Here is a 12,388-nt window from a genome sequence, read left to right as displayed (position 1 = left end):
TGGCAATTATTGTTCACTTGTTTAAAATGTACAAACTACATTTTCATGAAAATCTGTCATTGCTTTTCACTCAATGACCTTTAAGTTTGTCTGAGGTCCATTCAGTGTCACTGGCAAAATTTTAAAGAGAAGAAAGAATCATGGGGTGAAACAGGGCCAGAAAGGGTTAAGCATCCTGCAGAATAAATGACCCCAATTCAACCTTTAGGGACATATTGGTAGATAATATGTGTTTACGTATGTATTGTTAGAGGTTAACAATGTAATAAACAGTTCCTGTATAATCTGTATTCTTTTAATTCAGAGATCAAAAGGAGATTATAACATTTGCAAGTACAAAGCTCACCATCTCTACTATGAAATGCATCTCAAAACTATACATGTCTGTTTGTATACATATCTATTAACCAATACTCTCTTTTTTAATAGATTTTTGTTTAGTTAATAAGGATTGGCTGTAAGCGTGTATTTGGGTAAGATCTGAAATATATATTAACTTGGGAGGTGATGTGTCTGATCCTTTGGAATTGGTAGAACTTTCATATTTGACTTTGGTGTCTGGGTGGAAATCCAAGGCTGGGTTGCTAAAGGGAACTGTGTTTTGGCTTCTGGGTAACCAGTAAGGTATTATAGAAGCTGTTTTGAGGCTAGCTTGGTGGATCTAAGTACTGGAATGACCACCAGCTGTGGGGATTGTCTGTCCCATTCTTTGCAGTTTACCTTAATTACGTAACCTCAGTGTGGCTCCCCTGGGACCCTGTCACACATGGATTGAAACAGAGCAAAAGGCCCTGTAATAAAATAGCTGACCCATTTTCAACTGATTTTTATTTCTTTCTGCCCTCTTGTGTGATTTTTTTTTCCCAAAACATAAATGAAATTGCATTCAAAGTAACTAGTGGGAAGACTAGTCAAAAGATACAGAGAGAAACTCTGAAAGTTTGTGTTACTAGGTCCTGTTTCAGGACCACATCCCTATCTAGGAAGAACATTTTAGTACATGCTTCACTTTAAGTATGTTCTTAAGTCTCTTTGACAGGTTGACTTCAATAGGACTTAAGCATGTGCTTAAGTGCTTTCTTGAATTAGGGCTTTATACGTTATCTTTTGGATTTCTATTTACTGTTGGGAGTGAAGGCATATTCAAACCAGACAGAGCCTGCTCTGATAAGTCTAACATCTTAGCACAACTAAAATTGCATATGTGCAAGAAAGATGCAGAGTAATCATGTGTGTGAGGAAAACAGAAGATAAAGTAACTCAAAAAACTAGAAGAAAACAGCTTGAGCTAATACACAACCTGTACTTGTTACCCAGGCTTCTTTCAACCCAAAGCTCTTGGTAACTTTTACTCTGTGTGAAGTGATGTAAGGAGATAAATTAGGGGAGACACGGCCACCCGACCGATAGGTGGCTGGCACAAACAGGACAACATGAGTGCTTTCACTTAAAGCTAAACTTTATTTAGTATCAAGCACTTACACACATCCGCAACAGGTTAGTAAAACACCCCCAACCCTCAATAATTACCAAAGCTGAGTGTGGCTCTCGAGTGGCACAGCGGCAGCCTGTCTGCCGGTGTGGAACACAAGATGCATCCAGAGGGAGAGTCCAGTCAGAAGAGTCCCACTACCTCAACCCCCCCCCCCCACCACCACCTTATTTTATACATTAGTAACACAGTGCCATGTCCCTTAAAGAAAACTTGTTATGCAAGCAGTTTCAATGGTCAAGCAAGAACTTTTCTTCTGATTATTGATTAACCAGGTGTGGTTTTTTTCCCAGAATTTGCAGCCTTGAGACCCTGTTAGACACATTCCTGAGGGTACATCCTGCTCTTCTAAAATGCATGCACCAGCAACTTCCACACAATTCTTATCAGGAAGGATGTGGGATCAAGCTGTCCTTTCTGTGGCACCAAAACCCCCTCCCCTCCTGCCTTGGTTATGCTAAGCCTGCTGCATGGCCACTTTACTGCCTGCCAACTTGGCTGCTTTTAGCAATATGCAATAGTGGTTTCAGGCACTTTTACTGGTTTGCCAAAATCTCCCCATACAGTCCCCCTCCTTAAAGGTCACCAAACTAAAATCTCCCCATACGTACTGACAGGGCAGGAGAACTACCAGGGAAATGAGGAACTAATACATATGTATAAGAAAAGGTAATAAAAAGTTAAATTTAGTCAGCCTAACAAAAGATCAGGGATGCTGGGAACTAACTGGTCAGGAGGACATGTATGGTGTTGTCCCAGAGAGGTTCCCACTTGTAAGTATCTGGTCATTGCTTGCTAGTGTTTTTCCTCACTAATAAGGGTTTGTTAATCCAATCTGCTGAGTGGTGAATTTTAATCCAACATTCACTACCATTCTTCTCACCCACCCACCCACCAAAAAAAAAAAACCCGACTTCCTCTCCTAATCAGTGTCAGTCACTCCTAACCAGCCCTAACTAACCCCACTTGGATCCAGTTCCCTCATCTACATGACCACAAATGCATGGCTTCAATCATGCTGTATGTGGGCTGAATAGCAATATATTTGTCATTCCGACTATTTTTAGGAGTGGGCATACTGTTGCTGCCTGCAGGTAGAAGCAGGTAATGGTTGTTGGTTATCTGATGCATTTTCAGTTGTAAAGCTTTTTGTTTAGCAAAGGATTTATATCAATTATATGGCAGTAGTTTGATTAAAAGTTCATTTTTCTTTGAAAATGAGACTTGTGATCCTGGGTCAGGGGAAGTCACCCCTCTGCCAAGCAGTATTAGATTTCTGAGGTCTTGCAGATCAGCTGCCTTGAAGGCAATGTAGCCTAGTAGATAACTCAACAGACTAGGACTCAGAAGAACTGGTTCTATTCCTGACTCTGCTACTAGTCTGCTGTGTGTGACCTCAGGCAAGTCACTTCCCTCGCTGTGTCTCTTTCCCCATCTGTAAAATGGAGGTGACCTCCTTTGTAAAGTGCTATGAGATCTAAAGACATAAAGTCCTATCTAAGAGCTAGGTATTATTATTTGGAGAAGAAATTGGTGATGCCAAATCAAATATTTTCCTAGTGTAACTTTTTTTAATTATAAAATGTACATAGTCCTGTATTCTGAAGCAGGGTTAGTAATGAACATTACACAGGAAACTCTCTTTGGCAGAAACCTTGTCGAAAGCACCTTGGCCATGTCCCAAAACAGTAACTCTCTTGCCTCTGCCTCCCTCCAGGGACTTGCACATGACTGACAGCCAAAGCTGACATCTTAACAAAACAGTTTCCCTTTTCCTGATTCAATCCTTGAGTTTTACAGCTGAGTAACCTCTCTAGCCCCAAGCTCCCTTCAGAGCACATAGTCTGGAACAATGAACCTGAAGTCAGCCCTCCCTTTGGGCATCTGTTTTTCTCCATGCAAAGGAATCTCAAAGCTTTATGTGCACGACCACAGAAGAATGAGTTAACTTACTCAACCTCCTAATGACTCTCTGGTTGAGGTTACTGTATGGCAGTGATACCCAGACCTCAGTGGTCAGGAGCTAAATTAGTGATCAACGTTACCCAAAAAAGCCACAGTAGTGTGAATTCATTGTTTCATTTACACTCTCTCTCTAATTTTCTCACAACAAAATGACAGACCAAGTATTCTTATTTTATCAGCTACAATTGGTTAATAACATAGTAAAAGCATCCTGATTGGTTGTTAATTAAATGACAGTGTTTTGATACCGTGTGCTGCAGGAGACACATTGAAAGAGCCACTTGAGTATGGCAAGCCTCAGTCTGAGTATCACTGCTGTATGGCATTTCAGCTCTTTCTATTCGGACTTTCACCTCAGATGAGGGCATCAATGCCCCCCCAATGGCAATCCTTTTACACTACCTATAAAATCATCCAAAATTTAAGTTTTGTTTTTGAACTGAAATTTCTTAAAGTTTTCATTGAAACTCAGGCATAAGAGAAAATGAAAAAGAGGTGTTAAAATCAGGATTTTACTCAGATACATTGATCTTCCTTGGCTCAAATAAGGGAACCAAGTGCCAAACCCCCCCATATGAATATTGCTGGGATAATGATAGGCTATATTGTATGGCTGGTTTTTAATCACAACTCCCTAGTGAAACCAACATACTCAGCATGTTTTACTTACTTTGCTCTCACAAATGTTGTGAAAGTGTAAGTTTTTCTTGTTAGATGAAAGTCTCATTTAAAATGAAGCTTGAGAGCTGTTATAATTTAAGCTGTCATTATAGCTCTGGCTTTAAAGAATTAATGTTTCTTACACAATTTATCAATGCCATTTTTATATGACAAATGCATATGTTATACACAACTGAAGTTCTCTACTGCAGTAAAATTGCAATTGTTTTAGCTTATTCAATTTTAGATTCCTGAAACACAGTTATGATTGTGGGAAACGTAAAATAATGATTCGGGTGTGCTCCACCATGAACTTGTATCTATGCTTAATTAATATAATAGTCTTAAAGAAGATCTACTTTTCATACTACTGTTTATATTTAATTTAAAGTCAAAACACAAAGCCTGTATGTGAACAGTGAGATGATCTTAAAAAAAGAGACAACTTAACACATCAGTTGGCTATTTTATTTAAAATGCTCTTATTCTGCTTTGAAAAAAGGAATGGTGGAAATAGTATTTGGGGGTTGGGGGGGGCTCTCTATGTTTTTTTCTTTCTGAATGATTTGTATATCAAATATGCATTGTTTGATTCCCAGCTTGCAGTGACTGGTGTTTCTTACATGCTTAAAAGTAAGCATGCGCTTAATCACTTTGCTGGATCTGGGCCTTTAGAGGCAAATCTTCTAACTTGCATCCTTACTGATACATCAGGGCTCAGAGTCAAGCTGGATCCTCTCCATCTTGTGAATTTGCTCCTCAGTAGCAGGTGTGCAACTCTCCCAATTATGCTCTCCAATGACAGAGGTAACTGATTGGAATTTTGCAAACAACTCCTTTGATGTACAAGAAAGAACAAAAATGCAGGTCAGTCTCTCTTAGCTGCATTGCCTCTTCAGAGCTAATAGGAGTAAAAAGCAACCGAGCTTATTTTTGTCTCTCAGTTCAGCAGACTCTGACTAAGCAGGTGCCATTTTGACAAAGCCACTTTTCAAAGTAGAACATCACTTTAAAAATTCTCCAAAGATTGCTTTGAGGATTTTCTGTCCTTTCTGAATTCATGTGGCAAACATGTCCACGTTGCTGCACAATAACATGGAGCTATTTTAGAGTTGTCAGCCTGGGCCATGCAGCCTAAACCACAGTCCAATTCAATTTCCCTGGCTGTCAATCAGTTGGGGGAAGAAACCAATACACTCAGATGGAGGCTGAGGAAACACTGACCTTTTTATTTTCGGTGCCTGATTGCCATATATGGCAGTTAACCTGGGCAGTTACAGGCTTTGTATCTGGTGAGGAGGAGGGGTTTGGGAGTCACAAAATGTTATGTGGCTGTCTTGGAAGGAGGGACAGGCTTTCTGTCCACATCTACAGCTGAATCCTTGACAGGAGAGCCTAGCAGTATCCTGGAATCGCTGAGGGCTTTCTATTATGGGTGCTGAGTATTTTGGGTTCTGACCTTCTGTTTGGGTTCTATCTGCTGGCATCTTGTGATCATTCATTCAAGAATACAGTTCTGTTTAATGTCACAGTGCTTCAGCCAAATTGTTGAATACCCACCACTCAAATAGGCCAACCTCTGGGCATGTATTACACCTATTGTTCGGAGAATATGAAGTAAATAGGGTAGAGATTAAATAATAATAATCTTGCTTCTGGCCTTGCTTTTAAACAGGCTGAATAAGCAAGCCAAGAGATTGTAAGTGAAAGCAAAAGGCTGCACCCCCCTCCTCCCCACGCCTCCAGCTGGTAGCCTTGCCTTTCAGTAACAAGAGAAGATAAGGGGCTAATCAAGCAACGGGTAGATGTAAGGAGGTCTGCAAGAAAGTGTCCATGGCCAAAAGTAACCCCACTCCCTATCCCTCCCATCAGGTACAGAAGAGGTGGTCTTATTGACTCCAGACCCCACAGAATGGAACATGACCATATATTGGAAGGGGTGGTACCAGGGAGGGGCACTACAAGTATAATTAAGTTTTCCAAGGAGAGGGAAGAGGGAGCGCCGTCAGCCTCTGGAGCTAGGGGTCAGGAGAAGAAGGGGGTTCTATCAGCATATAGAGAGAACCTGACTGGTGTGAAGGTCTTTGGAATACACTTGCTTGTTTAGCCCTAATAAACCCCTCGAATTGCCTGCAGACTGGACTGTTATTTTCCAGAGAACTGTGTCTGGGAACTGAGAGGGAGGAGGGAGCTGGAACCCTACCAACACCTATCACTGATATTACTGAAATAATTATTGAGGAGATGGTATTAGAGCAACAGTTTAGTCTATCTGCAGTATCTTTAAGGAACAGTTTATTATTTTAAGAAAACACTTATAGTGGATTTACCTACATTTTGACCTACTATCCTGTCTTCTTCTTTACACTGGCTGCATAAACTACATTTATAATCAGAGCTGTCCCTTGGGTAGGGTGAATAGGGATGACCACTCTGGGCCCTGCGCTTTGGGGGGCCCTGCGTGTCAATAAAATTGGGACTGTCCCAATAGTTTGTCCTTTTTCCCACATCCCGACCTATGTACAATCTGGACACCATTTGTCCCGATATTCAGGTGAGGAGGCGGGAGGTGAGGCAGGTGGGCAAGCAGGGTGAGGAGGCAAACGGGGAGGCGAGGGGCAGGCAAGGAGGAGAGCAGCGGGGTGTGTATGCCCGCCGGATGGATGGTGAGGAGACTAGCAGGAAGGCGAGGAGTGGGCAGGTGGGTGAGGAGGTGAGCGGGTGGGCGGACAGCGAGAAGGAGAGCGGGGAGGCTGATTTGTCCCAGACCCTTCACCCCACTAGGGTCAGCCCTGTTTATAATGGCACCCATATGTAATCTAAAAGAGCAAACTATGATCATTTAAATCTTATTTCACTTCTTACATTCTGTCCTAATTAAAAATATTTAAAAACTATAAAAATATAATGTTCATTACTGGATTTATTCAGTTAAATCAAGTGCTATGTCATTAATTTTGTAGTGTGTAAATAAGAAATTATAGAAATATTTTGTAAATGTCAGCAGTTTTAAAATGAACATTTTACTCCAGTTGAAGGAACTTGCTTCTAGGTCAAATACTTTATGTGAGAATGTGCATTTTTCTTATGGGAGTCAGTTTTTGTATCTATCTAATCTTGCAACTGCATATGCATGTGTTTAATTTTATGTGTCTGAATCCCTCTGTTTACTTCCCAGGTACTGCTCATGTACATACAGCTAAGCACATGCATAAGTTTTGCAGCAATGGGATAACTGGAAGTCTTGAACTGAGTCTTGCCTCAACCATCCTTGGTCTCAGGAACTAAAAAGTGGGTTGAGACAGGAACCTACAAATTGCAGAATAGAAAACTGGATGAAAAAACTTTAACTAAAAATCTAAATAAAAGCAACATGTAAGCTCTGAAATGTAGTCCATTTTTATTTAGGCGCTTTGATATGTATGTAAAAGCATAACATTAGACATAAAATATATTTATTTTTACTGCAGAATCTTTGAGTTTTAACTGCTATGTTCTCTGCTTCAGGGATTAATGGGTATGGAGGGGAGGGGACCATAGAACCATAGGGTTAGAGGGGACCACAAGGGTCATCTACTCTAACCCCCTTGTGAAGATGCAGGATTTGTTGTGTCTAAGCCATCAAGGACAGATGGCTATCCAGCCTCCTTTTGAGAGCCTCTAGGGAAGACACTTCCACAACCTCCCTTCGGCAGTCTGTTCCATTGTTACAGTTAAGTTTTTCTTGAGATTTAATCTAAATCTACTATGCTGTAGTTTGAACCCATTGCCTCTTGTCCTGTCCTCAGTGGCAAGACAGCAATTTTTCTCCATCTTTCTTTGGGCAGCCATTCAAGTATTTGAAGAATGCTATCAAGTCCCTCTCTCAATCTTCTCTTTTCACAGAATATCAGGGTTGAAAGGGACCTCAGGAGGTCATCTAGTCCAACCCCCTGCTCAAAGCAGGACCAATCCCCAATTTTTGTCCTAGATCCCTAAGTGGCCTCTTCAAGGATTGAACTCACAACTCTGGGTTTAGCAGGCCAATGCTTTAACCACTGAGCTATCCCTCTTTTCCAAACTAAACATACCCAGTTCCTTCAGCCTTTGCTCGTATGGCTTGCATTCCATCAATTTGGTCATCTTTGTCACTCACCTCTGGATCCTTTCCAGTTTCTCCATATCCTTTCTATAAATTGGTGACCAAAATTGGACACAGTCTTCTAGCTGAGGCCTAACCAGTGCAGAGTAGTGCAGTTTTATCACTTCCTGTGACTTGCAAGCAATGCCTCTGTTAATGCAACTTAAAATTGCAGTTGCTGGTTTTTGCAACAGCATTATATTGACTTGCTGAGGTTGTGATCAACCAAAACTCCCAAATACTCCTCAGCAGTGCTGTATTCTCACCATTTGTTTTTTTCTTCCCTAAGTGTAGCACCTTGCTTTGTCTTTGAATTTCATTTTGCTTTCTATAGCCCAGTTCTCCAATTTATCAATATCAAGGGATCTTGGGGTTGATGGTTCTGAAGTTCCTTTTATTTATCTATCTGTGGTGAGATGTTCACCCAACATCAGACTGGAAGGGGTTAATGAGGCTGAGAACAAGCCAGTTAATCAGATAGGCCATAGCTGATGGGATTTAGGTGGCCTAATAGTCCCCTGAATGATGATGGAGCCCAGCTGAGAAAGAACAGGTGGGGCTGGGATGAAGCCAGGAAGTTGGCAACAGAAAGGCCCTGCAAGGAAATAGTCTAGTGTCACTCCTTGGGGTGGGGAGGGGAGGGGTGTTTTGGGGGAATGGAGTTCAGCAGTCTACAGTTGAGGAGGGAATTTGAGTTGGTACACCCAGACTGGGGAACCAGAAGCTGTAGGAAGGAGTCCAAGGAAACGGTAACAGTCTGAGGAAAAGCAGACTACAGTTGCTAGGCAGAGGATCCCTGGACTGGATTAGGGGGCAGGCCCAGGTCCCCCTACCAGTCATGGGGAAAGTAGCATAATCAGCGCAGTGCATTAGAAGATCACCTGTCACCATTGGTATGAAAAGAGTTTGATACCCTGGAAGGGGAAGACTACAGTGACCTGGCTGGTCTTCCAGAGTTGGCCCTCTGTGACTCAGAGTACACTGGGAGCAAGAGAGATGGCAGCGTGTGCATCAAGCAGCAGAAGGGGGCATCAGACCTGAGTGAAGGTAATATCCAGATATGGCCATAAGGATTATGGTCCCTTGCAGTGAATGGAGTGTTCTGTGACATTATCCACTTAACTTCTTTTTAACCAGATTGCTATTCTGAAATTTCCGTTGTGTGACTCTTGAAAAACAAGGGTGGGATTCACAAGGCTGACTCAGGTGCCTAACCACCACTTTAGGTACCTAAATCCTAACTTTAGATTCTCAAAGCAGCAGCTCAGCTGCTGTCCAAACTCCCTAAGGTGCCTGAATTTCCGCCAGTAGGCATTGCGCAAAGCCACCTCACCCCTGACATCACTGAGCTGTTTGCCATCTAATTCCTGCCCTTACCCAGTGGGAATCTCAACTAGGTGCTCCTCTGCTTATCTTGCCTTTGGGCCTGGTCTGTTAGGCATGCTCAGAGGTCATTTTAGAGCAAGTCTGGAAGGCATGGTGATGAGCATGGGATCAGACTCCACGTAAAACAGAAAACCCAGCATTTTCAGCCCTCTCTCTAAAGTTCTTATATCTAGCTTCAAAAAGCCAGAAGTAAAAATAGTTTGTTAGTCTTCCATGTCAACCTTTTGCAGAGATGAGTACCCTTCCCCATGGTGGGGGGAAGGGGGCTTAAGATCCCATATATACATACACACGCTAATTGGGTGAACTAATATTTTGACAAAAGCATAGCTTTCTGCTGGATGTTAATAAAATATTCAGCTGTCATTATGATGAATGCACATACTTTTGTGCACAGATAACAGAATGGAATAAGACAATAGGTTTCTAAACATGAAAGTGGTTTTAGTGGGCACTTAATCTAGCAATATATTGTTTTACAGCATGAAATGAAGATGGGGTGGGACAATAGGATTAAAGAAATCACTTAATAGTCATTCTTGATGCATGTGGCTACCTGCCTCTTCTCATATCTCTTTCCCTCATCGGTGTTATGTTATGTAGGGAAAATGAGAGACACAATTAATTAGAGATGAGAAATATTTTATTACTATTACGTGACAACTTGCCATTATTCCTGAAGCTAGTGTGAGTATGTCTACAGTAGAAACACAACAGTACACAGCTGAAACATGGCAGCTGTGCCGCTGCAATGCAGACACTTACTACAGACAGAAGTGTGTTTTTTCCATCGCTGTAGTAAATCCACCTCTCCAAGAGGCTAGGAAGAATTATTCTTCCGTTGACCTAGCGTTGTCTGTCCCGGGGTTTAGGTCAGCTTGCTTACATCATACAGGGCATGAAACTTTTCACAGGCCTGAGCGATGTAGTTAAGTTGACCTAACTTTGTAGTGTAGAACAGCCCTGTCTAAACCCTGCACTAGGCTTTCCTTCTGAGAATGACAATACAGGACCCAGCAGTCAGAACTTCCGGATAGCTCAAGGAAAGAGAGATAAAGAGGAAACTATTTTAAAAGTGACCAACAGCTCCTAAAAATAAAAACCAATATTGGTGAAATCCTACCCCCAATGACAATAGGAGTTTTTGCCATAGGAGTGGGATTTCACCCACTGAATTTAAAAATAATGGTGATAGAGCAGCACGCTACTCAGAGGTTGAGGAAATAAGCACGCTCGGAGCTATATTGTGTCATCATATCTTTAAGCAGAATGCCCAATTAGCCTCTGAAAGGTTTTCTACAGTTTGAAAGATGAGAGGGAAGACTTGGCTGGGATCAATTTGTTTTCTGAATCATTAAGACTGATTAAAACATACTTTTGTATGTCCTACTGTACAACCCTGCTTGTGTACACAATTATTTCCCATGTCTTCCCTCATCCAAATAGGATAAAATCAATTTCTTAGAGTGGCCCCCTACTGAGAACTGCTATGAGGCTGCAAAACAGTTTCCGTAATCAGCTCCTGAAGAAGAGCCCTGTCTAGCTTGAAAGCTTGTCTCTCTCACCAATAGAAGTTGGGCCAATAAAAGCTATTACCTCACCCACCTTGTCGCTCCACTTTTCAGGTGTTCATAACTTTGGAAGACCTTTTGAGCTGATTTTTTCCAGGCTCAGCATCAGTTTCATGGTAACTTATTTGAGAAGTTCAGGCAAAATATTGTGTCTCCATTTTCATTGAGAAGACAATGGAAACAAATACTGTTGATGAATGCAGGTGTGTTGAAATGCACACACATTATTGGCTGTTCAGTGTATAATATTGTTGCTAGGGATTAAGATACAATGATGAATGTGTTAGAGAAGGAGACTCTTTAAATGTGCATGGTCTTTGTACTAAATACCTGAGTGGGGCATATATGTACTTTTTAAAAAGATACTGTCCAAAAAAAAGTTACTGGGTACTTAGGCTATGTATTAACCAAGTTTCAGTTGCACCAGCTTTCCAACTGACGACCTGCAATCATTCAGGTCAAGTATTTAAGTGAGAGCAGGCAAGAGACTATTTTCATATTCACTGACATGCTGAATATGGTCAGATCATATTACCTCTTCTTGGATGGAAGAGGTCCAGGGAGACAAGTTGTTATGGTTCTCTCTCTACTTCTTGGCTATAATTCTGATCCAAGTGACAGACAGGCTAGAGAGGGGTAGCATTAGCTCACCCACATGAGACAAGAGACCTGTTTAGCTGGATGCTCTTTGAGGCGGGGATCATATTGTTACAGTGTCTAGGACAGTGGTACCTTGATCCCTGGGTAGGGGCTCTACCCTCTACTCTAATATAAATTGATAATAATTAGGAGGGCTGGGGTGTTAATTATGTGTGGTATTGTGAGATCCAGAGGGTCGTGGGAAAGGTTTGTAAAAGGGAATTTGGTAGTCCTTCGGAGAATAGGAGTATTTTTTTTCAGGTGGTCTCTGGCTTGACCGAGGGAAGGTTCTTATTTGGGAAGCTACCTTCCTTATTTTATTACCTTAGGGTATGCAAAAAGGTTGAAAATGCTGCTGGCTGTATAATGAAGATACGGAGGACCTGCAAAGGATTGGTTGTTGGGGCTTGAGTGCTCAGTCCTTGAGGTAATGGGCAGGAGGAGACAGGGCAAAGCAAAAGTGCACATTATTTCGCATAAACCAAGACTGAGATGTTTAGTCTCATTTGCATTTATTTTTTTTACTTTTGAAAATGTCTGTCTATGATCAGTTCT

The 12,388-nt window shown here is 41.6% G+C and overlaps 1 long non-coding RNA gene across 5 annotated transcripts in view; it reads left to right on the top strand.

Moving 5' to 3' along the window:
* LOC114022257 overlaps nucleotides 1-7,555 on the top strand; it is a 67,437-nt gene extending 59,882 nt beyond the window's left edge. For all 5 annotated transcript variants that reach the window (XR_006290690.1, XR_006290694.1, XR_006290692.1 and 2 more), the window contains 2 exons: nucleotides 4,832-4,984; nucleotides 7,296-7,555. This is a non-coding gene — a long non-coding RNA (uncharacterized LOC114022257). The remainder of the gene's footprint in view (nucleotides 1-4,831; nucleotides 4,985-7,295) is intronic.
* Nucleotides 7,556-12,388: the final 4,833 nt, after the last annotated feature.

Source organism: Chelonia mydas, chromosome 4 (assembly GCF_015237465.2).
Source record: "Chelonia mydas isolate rCheMyd1 chromosome 4, rCheMyd1.pri.v2, whole genome shotgun sequence".
Classification (NCBI taxonomy): domain Eukaryota; kingdom Metazoa; phylum Chordata; order Testudines; family Cheloniidae; genus Chelonia; species Chelonia mydas.
This window is presented reverse-complemented; position numbering and strand designations above follow the sequence as displayed.